The sequence below is a fragment of the Crocuta crocuta genome, unplaced genomic scaffold, assembly GCF_008692635.1.
Source record: "Crocuta crocuta isolate KB4526 unplaced genomic scaffold, BGI_CrCroc_1.0 scaffold102, whole genome shotgun sequence".
NCBI classification, from domain to species: Eukaryota; Metazoa; Chordata; class Mammalia; order Carnivora; family Hyaenidae; genus Crocuta; species Crocuta crocuta.
Window position 1 is genome coordinate 14473927 of NW_027530019.1, and position 19588 is coordinate 14493514.

Below are 19588 nucleotides of genomic sequence, written 5' to 3' on the forward strand. Positions count from 1 at the left end.
AGGCTGAGAAAAGTCAGCAAGGAAACTCCCCTTCACCTGGGATCTTGAAGTGAGGAACCGTAGGGCCATTCACCAAAATGGAAAGTCTGTGTCACTATTACTAATGTTTTGGCGCATTTTCAGCTTGTTGAAAATGTCAACTCATTTAACTTGATACAACCACAGACTCAAAACATAAAAATCTGAAGACTTAGCCTTAAGGCCAAGGAAACAGAGGGATTTCAACCAGGATCTTGGAAACATCAATCAGATGACATGTATCCTAGCAACAGGGATGCTGGTAAAAGGCTGGCTGACAAATGTGAGGTTTCCCACTCTGCGGCTGTTTGAGACTGCTCTCCATGTGCACGTGAGTCTAGAGTCACTGAAAGAGCGTCATGTCACTGCTGCTCTCCTTTTTGTTAAGGAAAATCAGAAAACTTGGAATTGTTCTTGTAGGAAGCCCAATCTGAGACAGGAGACTGGGCTGCAAGCAGATCTGAAGTTAAGGAGGCAGCATCCGGAGAGGGGCAGTCCTGAGGGCTCTGCAAAGGCAAAGGACGGTTCTTAAGGAAGTTGAGCTGTGTGATAGTTGGCCAGGGATGACAATCTCCTTCCCAGTCTGCCTTTCCTAGCTGTGTATTGTGACTTCTGTATTTTATGACTCCTCACTTCACTGGAATTTAGGACAAAGCTCAAGGAAAAAGCAGCCTGTGGTTAATGGGAAAACTATGGCCCTTGGTTCCCAGAGGATAGGGACAGACCTTGCTCTCTTTCCAATGCCACCAATCTGAGCATCTAAGACCTATACCCAGGGTATGTAGCAGTTGTTAATCTTGATGAGACACGAGCAAACTTTTTCTGTAAAGAATAAGGAAGTAAATATTTTTGGCTGTTCAGGCCATTCGGTCTCTGTCACAGATACTCAACTGTGCCACGGTAGCACCACGGCAGCTGTAGGCAGTACATGAAAGAATGGGTGTGGCTGTCTCCAAATAAAATTACTTATGAAAATAAGCGGTGGGCCCGATTTGACCCGCAGGCCTAGGTTGCAGATTCCCGATCTTGATGAAATACATCAACCCCAACTAAGTCTTCCCATCAGAAAAGACCACGCCTTCAAATCTTTCTGGCCCTTGCCCTCATTTGGCCCCTCTTTTTCTCTTTTCTGTTAATGCCTCTTCCTGACCCCATCTTCCCCTTCTCCAACAAATATTTTCCATTGCTGACAATATTATCATCTTAGAATATGCAATTAGCCCGTCACTCCCCATCATAAAAACCTCACACAGTATCTCAGCGCTCAGAGTAAAAACATCACAATTCTTCAGTACAGGACCCCACCACCATCCATGGTCCCTTCCCAAATGCATCCTGAGCTCCTACCATGGTGGCCAAGGTGTCACTCCCCAAACATGCCAGGCAGCTGCTGTCTCCAAACTTTGTCTAGACACCTTCTCTGCCTTGTGCAACTGTCCCCACTGTCTCCACCTGCCATCATTCTCATCCTTAAACTGTCATTTCAAATGCACCTTCCCAGTGACACCTTTGCTTTCTACCCCCTCTACGTGATCTTTCCTTGCATGGGCTCCCATAGCATTGATAGTATCCCTCTCTTAAGACAGTATGCCTTGAATTAAAGCTACTTCCACTTGCTGGCCCCATTCAATAAATCATGTGTTTCTGGGTCGTCCCTTGTCTATCTTGATATATGCCACAGTATGCTCAATTCCATCATTTGATCATTCACACATTAACAGATGTGTTTTGCATACTCACTGTGTGTTTTGTGATATTCTCAGTGCTGGGGCAACAGCCATGAACTAGACAGCATTCCTGCTTATAGGCTTAAATGGCAGTAGGGGAGGACAGAAGGAAGAAGAAAGAGAGAGAGAGAGAGGAAGGAAGGAAGGAAGGAAGGAAGGAAGAAAGAAAAGGAAGGAAGGAAAGGACGGGGGAGGGAGGGAGAGGGAGGGAGGAAGATAAAGACAAAAAGAGAAAGGAAGAAAAGAAGAAAGGAAGAAAGAGGGAGAAGGGGAGAGAGAGAAAAAGGAAGGAAGGAAGGAAGGAAAGAAGGAACGAACAGATAGAGGAAGGAAGGAAGACGGCGGGGGGAAGGGATAGAGAGTGAGGGAGGGAGAGAGAGAGAAAGAAAGAGAGAGAGAGAGAGAAAAGAAAAGGAAAGAAAAGCAAAGAAAGAAAGAAAGAAAGAAAGAAAGAAAGAAAGAAAGAAAGAAAGAAAGAAAGAGAAAAGTCATTTCAGATAGAAAAATCACCGCTGAAGAAACAACACAGGGAAATTTGCTAGGAAGAGTGAGAGTCTGAGTGAGCACGAAGCTACTCTTGCTTCAGGGAATAGGAAGGCCTTTCTGAGAAGATGATATTTGGACCGATACCAAGTATTGATGATAAATTGACTGTGAGTGATAAGGAGCAACTACTTAAGGCCCTGCACAGAGGAAGCTACACAGAGAGAGTACCTTTAAGTGTCTCTTAAATAAAGGATAAATGAAAAGATTCCTATATGTAAATAAACTATAAGACAGTTGTTGAAAAAAATTAGGTCAGTATATCTACATGAGCATATAGGAAAAGATATCTAAGATTATTAAGTAAAAATAAAAGCAACTTGTAGAAGTGTTTTAAAGTTTTAAAAAATTGAAATTAAAAAAATCATATGTATACACATGTTAATCCACTCCCAGGAAATTTCCAGAAGGATACTTAAGTGAAGGTTAAGAGCAGCAACTTCTAGGAGTGCTCATGAAAGGCTGTGATACATTGGCTTTCTATTTTATGCCTGTCTGTGCAGCTGGAATTTTTATGAACATATATCTCTTCTATAATTTTAAACATAAAAAATCAAATTTTCAAGGAAAAAAATGTTCTTCCATGAAATATTCTTCACTGTTTTCAGTCTATAGCTTATGGGTGAATTTTCCCTAACATACTGGGGAAAATTTCTTCTCATTGTTTTTATCATTAATGAAGTTTTTATCCCTCTCTCCTCACTCCCAATGGTAAGGGGCCTCATCCCTTCAACACCACACACACACACACACACACAGCTTCTCACCCTCACCATTCATCAAAGGCATCTTTTTTTAAATTTATTTATTTTGAGAGAGGGGGAGAAAGTACAAGATGGAAAGATGCAGAGAGAGGGAGAGAGAATCCCAAGCAGGCTCCACACTATCAGCACAGAGCCCAATGTGAGGCTCTATCTCACAAAGATCATGACCGGAGCCAAAATCAATAGTCAGATGCTTAACTGACTGAGCCACCCAGGCACCCCATGAAGGGCATCTTTTTTGAATATGTCATTGTGTGCAGAAGCATTGATTGAGATTCACTATTCTAAACAGGCTGGGGTTGGTAGATAAAATACAGAGCGCCAAGTTAACTTTGAGTTTCAGATACACGGTGAATAATTTTTTAAGGTCTGTCCCAAATATCGCATCCTAGAAAATTATACTAAACAAGTAGTCTTTGTTCATCTGAAATTCAAATTTAAGTGAGCGTCCTGTATTTTTGATTTGCTAAATCTGGCAGTTTTCAAGCATGCACATGCCCTAAATAAAAGGTGCTAAAATCTTGGACGAAGGACATTAGATATTCTTCATAAGCATTCCCTCCACTGAGGTGGAAGAATAATGGCAAATATTTCTAAATCCTGACTCTGTCTGAACATAGTCCCCAGGGCTCCCTTTTCATTGCTTTCTTGTAAAAAAAAAAAAATCTAGGGGCACCTGGGTGGCTCAGTTGATTAAGAGTCCAACTTCAGCTCGGGTCATGATCTCACCTTTCATGAGTTTGAACCCAAGTCAGACTCTGTGCTGACAGCTCGGAGCCTGGCTTCAGATTCTGTGTCTCCCTCTTTCTCTCTCTGTCCCTCCCTCATTCTCTCTCTCTCTCTCTCTCTCAAAAAAATTAAAAAACATTTTTTAATCAAATCCACACGTGACAGAGCTTCATTTTGTGCTCCAGTATTCATTCCTTTGTCCTTCCTTAAGTCTTGTCTATACCCATACTGACTTAGAGAGTCCAGCAGAGAGAGCCCTTGCCCTCATATAGATCCACATCCTCTTGGCACAAACAACGCTCTGGAGTGAGACTCTGCTTTCCTTTGGGCAGCGGGGCTGAGCCCTGATGGCACCCAAGAAACGTTCTCAAATATTCCCTCACACCCAAGATAAATGAATGCAGACTCCAAAGCAGTGGGGCCCAGTCTTCATTATGTTCTCAAGTTCCCCCGGTGATTCTAAGGCACAGCTGGCCTGGTGAACCAGGCCACCCTCGAGTTTTAAGTCCTGTAACAAACATGCCTCTCAAACCTTCTACACATATGGATAAGCTTGGGATGCTGTTAAAATGCAGCTCCTGGCTCCGTAATTCTGGGGTGGGGGGCTGAGAGTCTGCCTTTACAGTAGGCACTCGATGATGCCACTGCGGCTGGGCCCCGAGACACACTTGGGGGAGCAAGGCCTGTAAATCCATTGCAGGACTGAAACACCTGGAAACCAAAGCCATTGATTGCCACTTTGTGCTTCATAATTCATCAAAGAAGCAGAATAAGCATTGTGATGAGCCTGGTAATAAAGATTTCTCTGGATCCACACCAATCTAAGGCTAGCACCATATGTGAACTGCACTTTCAAGTTGCAACTTCTCTGGATTCATTTCTTCTCTGTGGGAAGCTAACAAGAAAATAATAATGGTTCAAGTTCCAGCGCACAGAATGTTCTCAGACGCAAATAGTCAGAAACCTCAGGCCAAAACTTCCTATCTCAGGGTCATGAAACCCCTAGAGAGGCATCAGACTTACCTGTGGAATGACTTCACTCCCAGGTATTTTCAAATAGGAGCGGCCACATCTTGGTTTCCATGTGTCTCAGACAAGGGTGAGACTCAGGAGTGCCCCCCCTTCCCGCCCCCCTCCCCCCAGGCTCTGGGGTCAATCTCAGCTCTCTCACTGACTGGCTGTGACCTGGGGCGAGTTATGTCACCTCCCTCATCCCTTAGAGCCCTCAGGTATCTCCTGTAAAAAGGGAATATGGGGGTGTCTGGGTGGCTCAGTCGGTTAAGTGTCCAACTCTTGATCTTGGCTCAAGTCACGATCTCAACAGTTCCTGAGTTTGAGCCGCACATCAGGCTTTGCGCTGACAACTTGGACCCTGCTTGAGATTCTCTCTCTCTCTGCCTCTACCCTCACTAATGATCGTGCTCTCTCACTCTCTCTCCCTCCCTCCCTCTCTCTCTCTCTCTCTCTCAAAACCAGATAAACATTTTTTTAAAGGGAATACACTGGACATACAGATGAGGTTATAGGTAAGGTGTCTGGTCAGCACAGTGCCTGGTACATCAGTCACATTAAATCTTCACTGCTATTGGTATGGGTCCTCCTCCATTTATGAGTTTAGAAATACAAGCCTTGACGTCTCTTGCAGAGAGAAGTTGAATTGCCGCATTCAAGTACAGCACACACACCAAAGTCCTGTTGCCCTCCACGCTCCGGCTTTTGGTTCTAGCCCGAGTGAAGAACAGCAATAGGTGCCCACAAAGAAAGGCAAAAATGACCACATCAAATCTGCACACATTAGGAAACTATACAAGGATTGAAGGCAAACAAAAGCCATCAGGTTCTTCGCCCACTTCATGGAAAAGGAAGTTTGTCTTGTGACCAGGGCTACTTCCTTTTAAGGCCACAGAAGAGACAACTAAGGACAGCTTGCGTTACTCTGTGTGCCCTTTATAGGAGCAGAGCCTTACAGTGCAGTGCTATTAGTGGGGTCTGCAAATGGCAGGGGAGAGGAGCCAGTGAAAAGAAAAGTGCCATAGCTTTTTAATATGGATGAGAAGCTGCCTGCTCTCTCCTAAACTTCTGGGGAACAAGAGTAGTGAGGAATTCAGCCGTATTTACAGGTAGTCTCTGGAATGAAGGGGAGACGGCAGAGGTGACATTGTTCGGAGCCACGCAGTGATGCAAAAGCCACCAGCACCAAGTCTGGCTTCTGGGAGACAACCCCTGATTTGTTTCAGCAAGGAGACAACAAAAATGTAAAAATAGTAGATAACCCTTGAAATGCCAGTGTCAGCTCCAAAGAACAGCTTCCAGAGATGAGGAGTGGGTGGACTTCCAGAGACACAGATTCAGATGCTAACTTTAGCCTGGACTTTCTGAAGCTGCTTAGCAGTACCAGGGGAAAGATTTGGTGTGAAGGTGGCTAAGAATAGCAGCTCAAATCAGACTCTGGAATTAGATGAGTCTTGATCAGCCACATGCCCCGCCCCCAACCCCCAGTCTCTCCCTTCCTCCCCAGTCCCAGTCCGACCTGAATATCCATAACACTGGAGAGGTGGAGCTCTGGGACTGAGCTTAGACCCAGAATAATGACAACCAGAGTTGACCTTTGAGTAAGTAGGACTCCAGGCCTTATGCTAAGAGTTCCACACAGATCGATTCATTTAAAACTCAGCCAATACTAAGGCACCTGGGTGGCTCAGTCAGTTAAGCATCTGACTCTTGACTTAAGCATCTGACTCTTGATTTTGACCCAAGGTCATGATCTCTTGGTTCATGGGATTGAGCCCCACATTGGGTTGTGTGCTGGCAGCACGGAACCTACTTGAGATTCTCTGCCCTCCTCTGCTCATTCTCTCTCTCTCTCTCAAAATAAATAAAAATAAACTTTAAAAAAACCTCACCCCATACTAGGAGTGTCATTACCTTGCAACTAGGGGTATTTAAACTTAGAGATATCCAGACAGTACTCAAAAGTCACTCAGCTGGTTAAGCTGGACAAAGAACAGTGGACTGCTGGGAAATGGGAAGAAGGGTGCGAAGAACGGGAAGATCAAGGGCCTTGGGAAGGAGGATAGGCCTTCAAGTACAGAAAGGACTGGACTGTGGAGAGATATGGTTGTCCTGCTCCATGAAAAAAGACCAGGGACTTCTCACACTGCAGCAAGGGGCAAGGAACTAGGTTAGATCCAAGGGGAAAAAAAGAAATCTGGGTTGTGAAAATGGGTGACATAGGATTCATAATTGAGGGACAATGAGAAATTTGCTAAGTTAATTAAAAACACGTGCAGGCCGGGTGGTTTTGTGTTTCTCCAGGTACATTACACAGGATATTGGTTCTTGAAGACATTAATAGGTACAACTAAATACATCCAGGAAATACTGGGCAATTCAGAATCAAACCGCTCTCCTGACTGGAGGGGGTCTATGAGCTTTTAATTAGCTAATATATGTTATGAATCTCTAGTAGCAGAATATAGTAGGGAGTATTTCCCAAACTTATTTGACCAGAAGCCCGTTTCAAACTAGTCTTTCCCCAAATACACATAGGTTTTCTAAGATGATTTAAGTTGGAACTTTCTGGAGACCAGGGATTGGGCATGGTATTCAGAGAGTGTTCTGTGTACTCTGTCATCAGTATAAGGCATCACTTAGGCACTGCTGAGAAATACAGAATCTTGACCCCACCCTTGACCTACAGAATCAGGAACTGCCTTTTAACAGCATGCCCTGATGATAGGGAGTCGGGGTGGCTCAGTCGGTTAAGCTTCCCACTTCAGCTCGGGTCACAATCTAGCAGTTTGTGAGTTTGAGCCCCACATCAACCTCTGCGCTGACAGCTGGAACCCTGGAGCCTGCTTCAGATTCTGTGTTTCCCTACTCTGTATGCCCTCCTCCTACTCATTCTCTCTCAAAAATAAGTAAGCAAACTAAAAAAAAAAACAAAAAAACCCCCAATATGCCCTGATGATTTATTTGCAAATTACAGCTTGAAAAGCTCAAAACTTTTTCAGGCCTCAGGATTTGGTTACACAAAATTTCATAGCATCAACAACCTGATATCAGCTGTCTCCTGCAAAACAAACCCCCCCAAATGTACCGTGCCTTGAAATACTAATGATTTCTTTCGCACGATTCCACGGGTTGACTTGGCTCCCTTGGTGGGTTCTTTTGCTTCAGGTGGCATGGGTTGGGGTCAATCACTAGGCTGCGTTCATGGGCTGGACTGTAAGATTCAAGGTTTCACTCACATATCCAGGGCCTCGGTGCTCCTCCATGGGCTTCTCTACACGGATAGCTTGGCCTTCCTCAAAGCACAGTGTTTTTTGGGTTTTGGACTTCTCACACGGCAGCTGGCTTCCAGGAAGGAGGATATAGGTGCTGCCAATTCTATAGGCAAGGGGTTGGAGGATGCAGAACATCACTTCTGCTGCCTTCAATTTTTAGTAAAAACAAATCACAAGTTCGATTAGAATCAAGGAGAGAGAAAATGGTTTACACCTCTTGATGGGTGCAGTGGCATGCACAAGGAGGGAAGGAATTGGCAGTGGTCGTCTTTGAATAGTATCTATCATATCGCCCCTCTTGGGTGATATCAGATGTCATGAATGAGCTATCCCCAAATTCTAAGTGCTTGAAAAGTGCTCTGGTATATGTCCTAGACTGGCTCTTTCTCTGAAGTAACCCAGCACCTCAGCCCACTTTTCCTTTTGCAAAAGGAAAGCTATGACCCATCCATGGAGTGTGTCAGTGCCATGGGCATGGGGGAATGGGTTAAGTCTCATCATTCATCAGATACCCAAACTATTTATTCTGGACCTACTACGTGCCGGAAGCTTATCACTGGGCACATAGCAGTATACAATACAGTTTCATGCCTGCTCTCTGGAGCTCTACTGACAGGAAATAGTAAACTAGTAAACCATCAAATAAATACAGTAATTTTAGAAAGTGATAAGAACTATGAAAAGAATCACATCAGGTACTGTGATTGTGAGTGACTTCCTCAGTTAATTTAGGAGATCCCACAAGGTCTCATGGAGGAGGTGTCAGTGAACTAAGACCCAAAAAATGAGAAGAAGGCAGCCATTCAAAGAACTGAGGTCAGAGTGACTAAGTAAAGTAAAAAGGCCCTGAGGTAGGGACAGGCTCTACATGTCGAAGGGACTGGAAGAAAAGCTACTGTGTCTGGAGCACATTCTACAGGGGGAGGTAGCATGAGGTTATGCTGGGTTGCTGGGTGGGGGCCAGGGCCTTCTAGGACTTTGTGCGGCTGAGTAGACCAAGGCAGGAATATAATGACCGGACCACGGCAAGAATAACAGGGTAATGGAAAACCGCTGGACAATTTAATGCAGAAGGTGACAAAATTTGATTTGCATTTTTTCTGAGAAGACTGGCTGCTATGTGAGAGACAGATTATTGAAGGAAGATCACTTAGAGGCTGATGCAAAAATCCTGCCCTCCAGTGGGGCTCTGAGTACGGAAGGACCATGTGGAATATCCCTGTCCTCTCTGTCCTGCTACCACAGGGGAAATGTGGTTAAATGTCCTCAAAGCCCCTGTGTCCACTCGAAGAAATACACCTTAATTTAGGCCTTCACAGAGTAAAATATTGCCCAGCATGTCTATCTTGTTTCCTCTTATTGGGTTAAGGTGATGAAAATTAGAATAAAACTTTCCCACATATCCTTTGGTACCTAGAAATATGGTGACTTTGAGACACTGCCTTTCCTTCCTTAATTATCCAGGGTCTTGGCCTAAATTCAACTGGTCGGAATTAGCAAAAGGCCAGTGTAATACCGCAATGAACTTTGGTAGCAGTTGATGACACCAGCTGACAACACCACTTATCTTTGTGTTTCAAATATTTTGGCAAGCTCATCCCCTCTAGCCTTCCAAGATTAAACATAAAGAAAATGCTATGTGATTCTGTGATTCCTGTCTTCCGGTTCGGACCCAGAATGTCCACAAATGCCTTAGCTAGTGCCCACCTCCATCCCCTAGCTACTCCTGGATTGTGATAGTGCTAAGTGACAAAGTTTGCATTTCTTGTTTCTAAGATAGTACTTTTAAATCTTTTACATGTCACAGCTTCTGATCCTGCAAGCCCTGAGTATGACATCACATGTTTACTTTTCTGAGGTCACCCCAGTTTTTACATACTTATCATTTTCAATAAAGGTGGCTCATGCAATACATAACAAAACTAAGTTCATATTTATACTGTTGCCATTTCACATAGGTTTCAAAATCAGAAACAACTACGTCTCAAGCCCTCATTCCAAATCTTGTTTTTAAAACACAATCATCATTGGACAGGCTCAGTTGATGGGATGTCTGACTTCGGCTCAGGTCATGATCTCATGGTCTGTGAGTTTGAGCCTCGGCATTAGGGTCTGTGCTGAGAGCTCAGAGCCTGGAGCCTGCTTCGGGTTCTGTGCATCCCTCTCTCTGACCCTTCCCTGCTCATGCTGTCTCTATCTCTCTCTCAAAAATTAAAAAAAAAAAAAAATTAAAAATTTTAAAAAAAAAGAAAGAAAAGAAAAGAAGTGATGAAGTGCACCTGGGTTCAGTGTCCGACTTCAGCCCAGGTCAAAATCTCACACTCAGGGAGTTTGAGTCCCATGTGAGGCTCTGTGCTGACAGCACAGAACCTGGAGCCTGCTTCTTTCTCTGCCCTTCCTCTGCTTGTGCGCTCTCGCTCTCTCTCAAAACTAAATAACATTTTAAAAATTTAAAGAGAGAGAGAAGAAAATAAGTGATGAGATTAGGATCACAGAATCCCAAACCAGAAGTGCAAACTCATTTCTCCAACCCTCTCTTAAGTCATCAAGAGACTGAGGCAAAGTGGCAGAGGTGGGGCCAGAACCCGGCTCTTCAGATTCTCACAGCCTTTTTTCCCTCCACGCTTACTTTATTACATTGTGATTTTGAGGATTTTGAGAAACTCTGCCTCCGTGTGTGACTGTGACATAGCACCTTACACTGTGCGGCACTCTGTAAATACTTGATGACACAGACATAAGTAGTGATGAGAAGCACAATCACATCAGCACAAAGGTTTCCACAGGCCCCCGAGGAGATTTCAAAAAGGGAAAGCTGATGACCAGGATGGCAGCCAGGGTAGAGAGCCTTGTAAAGAGCTGTGGTTTGGTTTTAGTTTAGAATTCCACCGGTTTCAGTGCTCTCAACCCATAGGGTTTCCCCCTGCTAGCTTCTTGAGTGGAGGCTTCACAGAGAAGGAGAAAAGGCAAGCAGTCACAACTTGTTCATATATTGAGAGGCAAATATTCAGGCATCCATACAAACAGTAAGAAAAGAAACCAAGTTTTCAGTACCTGAGATATCCAAAGCCTCATTTCTGACCCCTTTAAAAACCAGTAGGGCTTAGGGGCACCTAGTTGGCTCAGTCGGTTGAGCGTCTGACCCTGGCTCAGGTCATGATCTTGTGGATCATGGGTTTGAGCCCCACATCGGGCTCACTGCTGTCAGCACAGAACCTGCTTCAGATCTTCTGTCCCTCTCTCTTTCTCTGCCCCTCCCCGGCTTGCACTCTCTCTCTGTCTCTCTCAAAATAAATAATAAACTTTAAAAAAAGAAACATTGGGCTTTATCCAATGGAGGCAGGGATTAGCTATATATCCTTAGCACTTACATCTATAAGACTACCTGCTATAAGAGTCCTCATGTCATCTTTTCTGAGATAATAAGTTCTTTGAGGGCAAGACCCAGATCTATTTCATCTCTGTATCTCTCAGCACAGAGCACAGTGGGTTGCATATGGAGGCACTGTTGGTTGAAAGGCTTATCACGGAGGAAGGCTATCCCCATAGGCTTTCCCAGAAGTCTTTCATCTTTCCCCCCCAAGCTCCATATTTTATTCCAAAGCCATATTAAACCTTCATTATAAACAATTCTGAGTATGTCTTTTCTGTACTCAAAACTGTCCATGGTTCCCTAGCGCGTACAGTTTATCAAGTCCACTGTCACTGGCTGCTGAGCATGCCCAATCTACCATGCCAGCCTTGTCTCACACCTTCCCTTTTAAACACCCTCTGCTTTCCAGCCTCTGTCTGCAACTATTCCCTAGTTCCCAAACCCTCTCCATGCTCTCCAGTTCTGTACCTTTACTCATGCCTCCCTTCTGCCTGGAAAACAGCAGCAGAAAGACCAGACGAGGAGTCAGGACATATGTTAAATCCCACCATTACGTGCACGACCTATGGCAATTGGGGGTTTCTGTTTTTCCTGCTGAGTCTCATTTCTTCATCTTGAAAAGTAGAGATCATAATACTAACCTTGTGGAGTTGTTGTGGAGAGAAATAAAATTAAATACCATCTGCAAAAGCACCAGGTACTGTTGGTGCCCAATCAATTTTTGTCCCTCCTCTTTATGATCCTTCCAGCCTGAGCACACAATGGAGGAAGGAGAGGCTCTTTCTGCACCAAACCTGAGAAAGTAGTTATAGGGGAGGCTCATGCAACAGTAGGGGAGGGTCCAGCCCCGGGTTAGCCACCTGGAAGCAGATGGCCCGTGGATGGCACAGTCACATGTCTGCAGACACAGACCTGGAGTCATAGAGATAGAAAATCCTGGCAGGTTATCTAGCCAATCTTCAGTTTCAGAGATAAGGAAACTGAAGCCCACTGAGGACCCAAGGCTGTGCTCCTGGCTTCCGTGCATTACTCTCCACCATGCTGTGAATAAGAGCTAATATTCCCAGGAATGCCTCAGGCTGAGGCTGGAACTGGAATCACAGGCTAACAAGCTTCCTTCTGAAGCATCTAGTCCACCGCCTTGGTCCAGACAGACCTGCACCTACTACTTTGCGCCTATTGGGCTCCTACAAAATGTTAGGTCCACAGCGATGAGGATAATAAAACGTCTGAGATGGACACCATCCCACCCTTAAGATTCACAGCCCAGCCAGGGAGGAGTCATGTGTTTAAATAATTGCTACGCAGCATGGGAACTGCATCTACCTGACTGCAGGAGCACCGAAGGCCCGGGCGGAGCTCCCTGGTAGAGCAGAAAACACTTCACAAAGCTGACAGATGGGTTAGGCCTTGAAGGATAAGCAGGCTACGTGTCCAGCTGTTGAAAAGGACATTCTCACTTGGTCCTCGATTTTCGCTGTGCAAACAATTGCAGTAGCATATGCTGGGGGTGAGGCCGCATATAAGTCTGCCGGTGACGCCTGCTCCATGAAAGGCGGCCAAGGACTCTCTTGGGTTGCACCAGGCTGGGGAACATTTCTGAGCCAAATACCTAAAATCAGTCCTAATGTATTTGTTTTAAACAGATTACTTCCAAGGGTCCCTCATCACCTCCTTTATTACTGAGACTGAAGTGGGCCTGGATAAAATAAATCAGAACCTCAGATATGGGAGTTTTCATCCAGGAAAAAAAAAAAAAGCCATAAACAAATGGGAATGCTTTTAAGTGAGAAATGAGTGGGTAACTTATCAAAAGAAAAGGTATTGGCGCACAGTGGGCTGGTTGGGTCCTCCAGGAAGGAGATACCAAGACCGAGTTTGAGGGGCGCCTGGGTGGCTCAGTCGGTTGAGGGTGACTTCAGCTCAGTTCATCATCTCCTTGTTCAAGCCCCACATCAGGCTCACTGCTGTCAGCATGGAGCCTACTTTGGATCCTCTGTCCCCACCTCTCTCTCTCTGCCCTTTCCCCACTTGTGCTCTCTCAAAAATAAATACATCTTAAAAGAAAAAAAAAAAAGACTGAGTTAGGAATCCAAGAGATCTCTTGGAGATAAGGCCTATGAAGAGAAAGAAGACAGAAAGCAGGAGGGAAAGACCTCAGACCATGACAGAGGCCTGGCCCCTGTGAAAGGTAAAGGGCAGAAAGGAGGATTGGCAAGAAGTTCAGGTGCAAAGATTGCCTGTAGAGATGAAACCACTGGCCCCTGGCCTACCTGAGCTTGGTGTAGGCTAGGGCTACCTGGGCAGTGCTAGATCCGTCCCAAGGCTGAAGCAGATCCCCAGGCAGCTGGGGCCTCCCTGTGGGCTCTCGCTTAAAGAAAGTCTCAGCAACACGTCTCCACGGCTGCTGAACACACGCACATCCTGGAGTCCAAGAATTGAGAGGAGAATTTACCCTGCTGGTACTTAGAGACTTGTTCTAGGCATCTGGGAAGTAAATCCTGATCTGAAGATAACAGGGTAATTGTAGGCTGTGTCTGTGGGTTAATTTTTGGTGTCTGGCAGGGAAAGCTCGATCACTCGTGTTTGGGACTAGCTTGGGTTGAGAGCACAGCTTTGGTCCTGGAACTCTTGACTCCCTAAAATCGAAGTCTTTTGCCTGAGCAGGCTGCTCAACCTTCTGATCACTAAATGAACAGAAGTACAATGGAAAGGGTCAGTGCTCTCAGCCAGATAGAGAAAATGAGGAGACAAAGAGAAATAATCTCCTAGACCTTAACCACCCTAAATACAGGAGTCCATTGATCTTTTCCCCCCAATGAATAGCCAGCTGTTCTAATATCTGGCACATGGAGGCCATTAATAAGGGATGAATGAATGAATGAACAGATGAAGGCCCCTCCCCGACTTCCGGATAAAACAGTTCCCCTTTGCATTTATCCTTCCCTGTGTTTAGCTTCACAGACATACTTATTTGATTATTTGATTTTGTTTTCTCTATTTTTATACACCATGCTGTATCAGTTGGGGTTGAACCTTCTAACTGGTGCAGGTAGGAAGGGATTTATTTCAGGGTACGAAATGGCTTACAGAATCGTTGGAAGGGCTGAAGAAATGGACTCGAGGTTGAGCTGTCGGCAGGGGACTCGGGAAGCACACTGCAGAACCGGCCCATCCAGGGGGCTGCTTCCTCTTCAACAACTCCGCTGCCTCCACCGTCAGTTACCACGCTGCCGTGACACCCGTCCGGAAGCTGCCAACATCTGGAATTCTCTCCCGCTGCCAGCTCTGGGTCAGCCACCCCTGCTGCAACACCAGTGAATGCCCCACACTGCCCCCCGCCACCCCTGAAAGAGACCCTGGAAAGGCCAAATGCCTCCACATGCTTGTCGGCCCCCACAAGCAGCAAAAGGATGGCCCCTGCCCCAAGTCTGTCTTCCGCATTGACACGGGTGCCGCTGGTTGGTCAAACTTGAATCACCTCAGGAAGCCTAGCTCCCAAGGAGTTGAGAAAATGTGTAATTCCAGCCTCTGCAGGACAGAGGCAAGTACTCTCAAAGCGAGGCAGAATGAACTGATGAGCCGTTCCACCACAGCCCCCTGCGAGGAAACTGCAGAGAAGGTCTCATTCTCTATTTTGTGTCAGTTGCAAACTAGGCACCTTCAGGCCAATCTTAAGGTAGGGTTGCATCCTCACTTGCAAAATGGTTTAAAACAACTCGTGTGCATTTTCTATGGAGAGAGAAGAGCAGGAATCATCGATCGTTAGTTGTCCTCCACAAAGGGACATCATCTCTGGGCTTTGGCCCCATTCAGAACGTCATGTGGCCACTGATGTCACTTTGTAATTGTGATGTTTGTGAGGTCAAGTGGTTAACGATCCTAAGTACTTCGTAGCAACCCCAAACCAAACTTCTAGGTTTGAGCTTTGGTGTTCTTATAACTTCTGTATCTCCATGTGGAGAGTTTTGGTATTATCTTTATAACCTTGTGGCCATTACTCAGGCAAAACACCTGCTGTGTGTCAAGCACTGTTTATATATGTAAGAGGTATGTTGAATAAGTATGACTCATGATGAGTACGTTCTGAGAAGAATGTACTCAGTACTGTTTTTGTCCCCCATTGTCCCTTAGTGTTTTTGCAGTGCATCAACCTCCCTTGCCCTTGGATAAGAACGCTGGCAGGTGTTTTGGCTTTTCTGCTCACTTCTAGGTAATAGCACAGTATTAGAGTCACTTTAAGGCACAAAGACATTCTCATTTTGGTCAAAATAATGTCTAGTCCCATGTAATGGTCAAGAGGCTGAACTCAACTTAGTAGTGAATCCTCTCTCTGGGGGCCAGCCACAGGCTGGAAACCCACAGTGGGGTAAGAGACTTGACATCAGCCTTCCTCTTCCTACCACACTCTTCCCTACTGTCAGATCTAAAGGAGACAAGGAGGAAAAGAGGGGGCAGAGGTGAGAGCACAGGACCATACTTACCTGATGGGTGGCTCTGTGCTTCCTGGGCCTGGCACATGGTTCATGCTGGTGTCCCTGGGTAGGAGAACTCTTTCTCTCATAAAGTGCTTTTATAGTGTTTCATGGGTCCCCTCCTAGACTCATCTCTCCTGTGGACCCTTCTGGCCTGGAAAACACACTTCTATTCTTGGTGGACTCTTACAACTCCTTCCCCATCCCCTGGGCATTAAGCGGGGTACCTCTGGTTCTTTTCTATGGGGTTTCTCATTTCTTCTCGAGACAGGACCACTCTTATTGGATGGGACTCAACCTCACATCTCTCCTGAGTAGCCTTTGTTTAGCCCACAGGAAATACATCCTTGCGCTGAAAAGACTTTGATCTGACTGAGGGGCTGAGGGACATGAAACATGTCCTCAGAGTTACTTCTTCTATAAATCTGCAGAGGGTACGGAGGTGGTGAGCTTTGTTGCACACTTTCATTGGTAGGTCTCTGGCCCTTTATACAGTGAGTTCCTCAGCAATAGGAATCCTGCCTGCGTGGTTCTCCCCCATCAGCAGCCATCCCTTCCACAGCCTTCAAAATCCAGCTCATTCTCGGGGCGCCTGGGTGGCTTAGTCGGTTAAGCGTCTGACTTTCGCTTAGGTCATGATCTCGCCGTTTGTGGGTTCGGGCCCTGCTTCGGGCTCTGTGCTGGCTGCCAGCTCAGAGCCTGAAGCCTATTTCAGAGTCTATGTCTCCCCCTTTCTCTGACCCTCCCCTGCTCACGCTCTCTCTCTCTCTCCTAGAAATAAATTTAAAAAAAAAATCCAGTTCATTCTTTACTCCTTTGGTGAAGCATGAAGTCTTTTTAGATCTTTCTGACTGGCTAAGGTTTCTGAATCTCTCAATGTTTCTCAACCTTTCACAGGTCCCCTCCATGTTTGCCTCATCCATGAAACCCTGATCTACCTGCATGCCCCCCTCAACACAATTAGCTCCCTCCTTGGAGCTCCCTTAGGATATTTACATATATCTACTAACACATTTTGTGTTGCTTTCTCCCTAATTCTTTTCCTTACAGAGTGGCCTAAGAACTCTTCAAGGACAGCACCCATGTCTTAGCCAGCCCATGGCTCTAAGTCAGTTCATACAATACCGTGCTTAGTCAGCACCATACGCAGCCCATCAAAGGCAATCAATTAATTTATCAAAGATGGGCTTATTTTTTTAAATATAATTTATTGTCAAGTTGGCTAACATGCAGTGTTTAGTGTGCTCTTGGTTTGGGGGTAGATTCCCATGATTCATTGCTTACATACAACACCCAGTGCACATGCCAACAAGTACCCTCCTCAATTCTCCTCACTCATTTTCACCTCTCCCCCACACTCCCCAACAACCCTCAGTTTGTTCGCTGTGTTTAAGAAACTCTTACGGTTTGCCTCCCTTCCTCTCTGTAACTGTTTTTTTTCCCTTCCCTTCCCCCATGGTCTTCCGTTATGTTTCTTAAGTTCCACATGTGAGTGAAAACATGAGATCTGTCTTTCTCTGACTGACTTATTTCACTTAGCACAGTACCCCCAATTCCATCCACGTTGCTGCAAATGGCAGGATTTCGTTCTTTCTCGTTGCCAAGTAGTATTCCATTGTATATATAAAACACATCTTTATCCATTCATCAGTGGATGGATATTTGGGCTATTTCCATAATTTGTCTATTGTTGATAGAGCTGCTATAAACATTGGGTACATGTGCCTCTATGAATCAGCACTCCTGTATCCTTTGGATAAAATCCTAGTAGTGCTCTTGCTGGGTCATAGGGTAGTTCTATTTTTAATTTTCTGAGGAACCTCCACACTGTTCTCCAGAGTGACTGCACCAGTATACATTCCCACCAACAGTGCAAGAGGATTCCGTTTCTCCACATCCTCACTAGTATCTGTTGTTTCCTGAGTTATTAATCTTAGCCACTCTGACCGGTGCGAGGTGGTACCTCAATGTGTTTTTGATTTATATTTATCCAACATGGACTTATTGAGCAACTACTATGAACACTGAAGTCAGCTTGGTGAGCCATGGTGAAGGCATTTGCCTTCATGGTACTTGAAGGAAACCAAGAGCTTCGATGGCACCTTTTGGAATCTCCCTCATTGAGGTCCTGGTCTGTGCTGGGCCCTTGCAGGTGCATCTCAGCAAATAGGCACAGTGAGATTCTCAACTACTTCACATGGAGGTCCAGCACACTTAGAAACAGTTGCCACAAATATTGCTGCAGAAGTCTGACCTATTCCAATAATGTGGATTCTCCCATTCAGTGACACAGTTTATTCAACTTTGATAAACACAGAAGGCCTGTGAGCAACCTGAAAGTCTAATACTGGGGACTGTTTTACACTTCATGAGAAAAGTTATGCTCTTAGACGGGTGTGTCCCTCCCCATGAGTCACCCAAGCACGCACCCAACCCAGGCTTCCCCAGCAATGACACTGGCCTCTGCATGCAGAGAGGGTGAAAAAAAAAGTCTCACATAGCAAATGTTCTTGCCTTCCATTCTAATAAGTGAGTATGGCTTCTTGAGGTTCTAAGTTATAGGACTATTATTTTGTTGTACTTCTTTATGTGAGGTGGGGAAGCACAGTAACAATCAGGCAGATCATCCCTGAACATTGGAAGTGAAAAGTATCTGAGTCTGAATCTATCGTGCTAACAAATTCTGTGCAGCAAACTCACTGGCAAAAACAGCCTTCTCATAAAGGGAGGCCTAAGAGCAACAGAGCCTAGAAAAGTCCTTCTTTCCAAAACACATTTCTTCCCTCACTCTATACCACAAAGCAAGAAATTCTCACCATGGAACTCTGCCTAAGCTAAGATGTTTCTAGACACTCTACGTTTAGATAGCCATGAAGGGCAGTGGACATCGGAAACTCCAATGATAGTTATTGACAATAGGTTCCTGGGCCCTAAATATTTGATTCATAGAGCTTTCAGAGCCCAAAACACTAAAATATTTTCTATAATTTTCTAGATTTGTCATAGAATTTACTCTGCATAGATCCAATCCGTCAACTGTCTGTGCCTGATCTCGACACAGGATCGCGGAGACCTGACAAAGGAGAAGGTGACAGACCATGTCTGGACTTTGGGTCGACACACAGAAGAGCAGGCCCAGGGAGGCAAAGATGTGGGGGTCCAGGAGCTGGAGGAAGGGACCCCGAAGACAAGCTCCCCATCAGATCAATGCATAGGCTGTTGGTCTCTGGGAGGAAGACAGCAGCAGGCCTGTGCTCAACATAGAGTTCTAGATAGCAAAGGCATGTGGAAAATTTTTCTTTTAAAATCTTTCTAGTTTCTCAGAAGCCTTCCTCGCTAGGACTCCTCTGTCCTGCACAGCCCGTTGTTATAAAAGAGGGTGTCAGTACCACAAAACCGAGTTGTGACTCAGCTGAGCTGCCAGCTTCCTGGAGGCCATCACCAAGCATGAGGCTGGCTCAGATTGAGCACAACTGGCTTTTCTGGGTGTCTTGACTCAACCAGCTGATCCAGAACATCCTTGCAGAGAGGAGGTGTCCCTTCAGCAAACACCATCGGTCTCCTCCCAGCATCTGGAGCTGGGATTTGCTTTACAGCACGACAGTAGAGACCAGGAATAGAAATGAGACCTTCTCAGAGCCACCAGGATCAGCGGGAACACTGCTCCACCTAC

The 19588-nt window shown here is 45.4% G+C and overlaps 1 long non-coding RNA gene across 1 annotated transcript in view; it reads left to right on the forward strand.

Annotated features, from left to right (window-relative positions):
- LOC144231987 (uncharacterized) overlaps positions 1-19290 on the forward strand; it is an 807055-nt gene extending 787765 nt beyond the window's left edge. Inside the window, exon 9 of the long non-coding RNA XR_013335261.1 lies at positions 18911-19290. This is a non-coding gene — a long non-coding RNA (uncharacterized LOC144231987). The remainder of the gene's footprint in view (positions 1-18910) is intronic.
- The last annotated feature ends 298 nt before the right edge of the window (positions 19291-19588 follow it).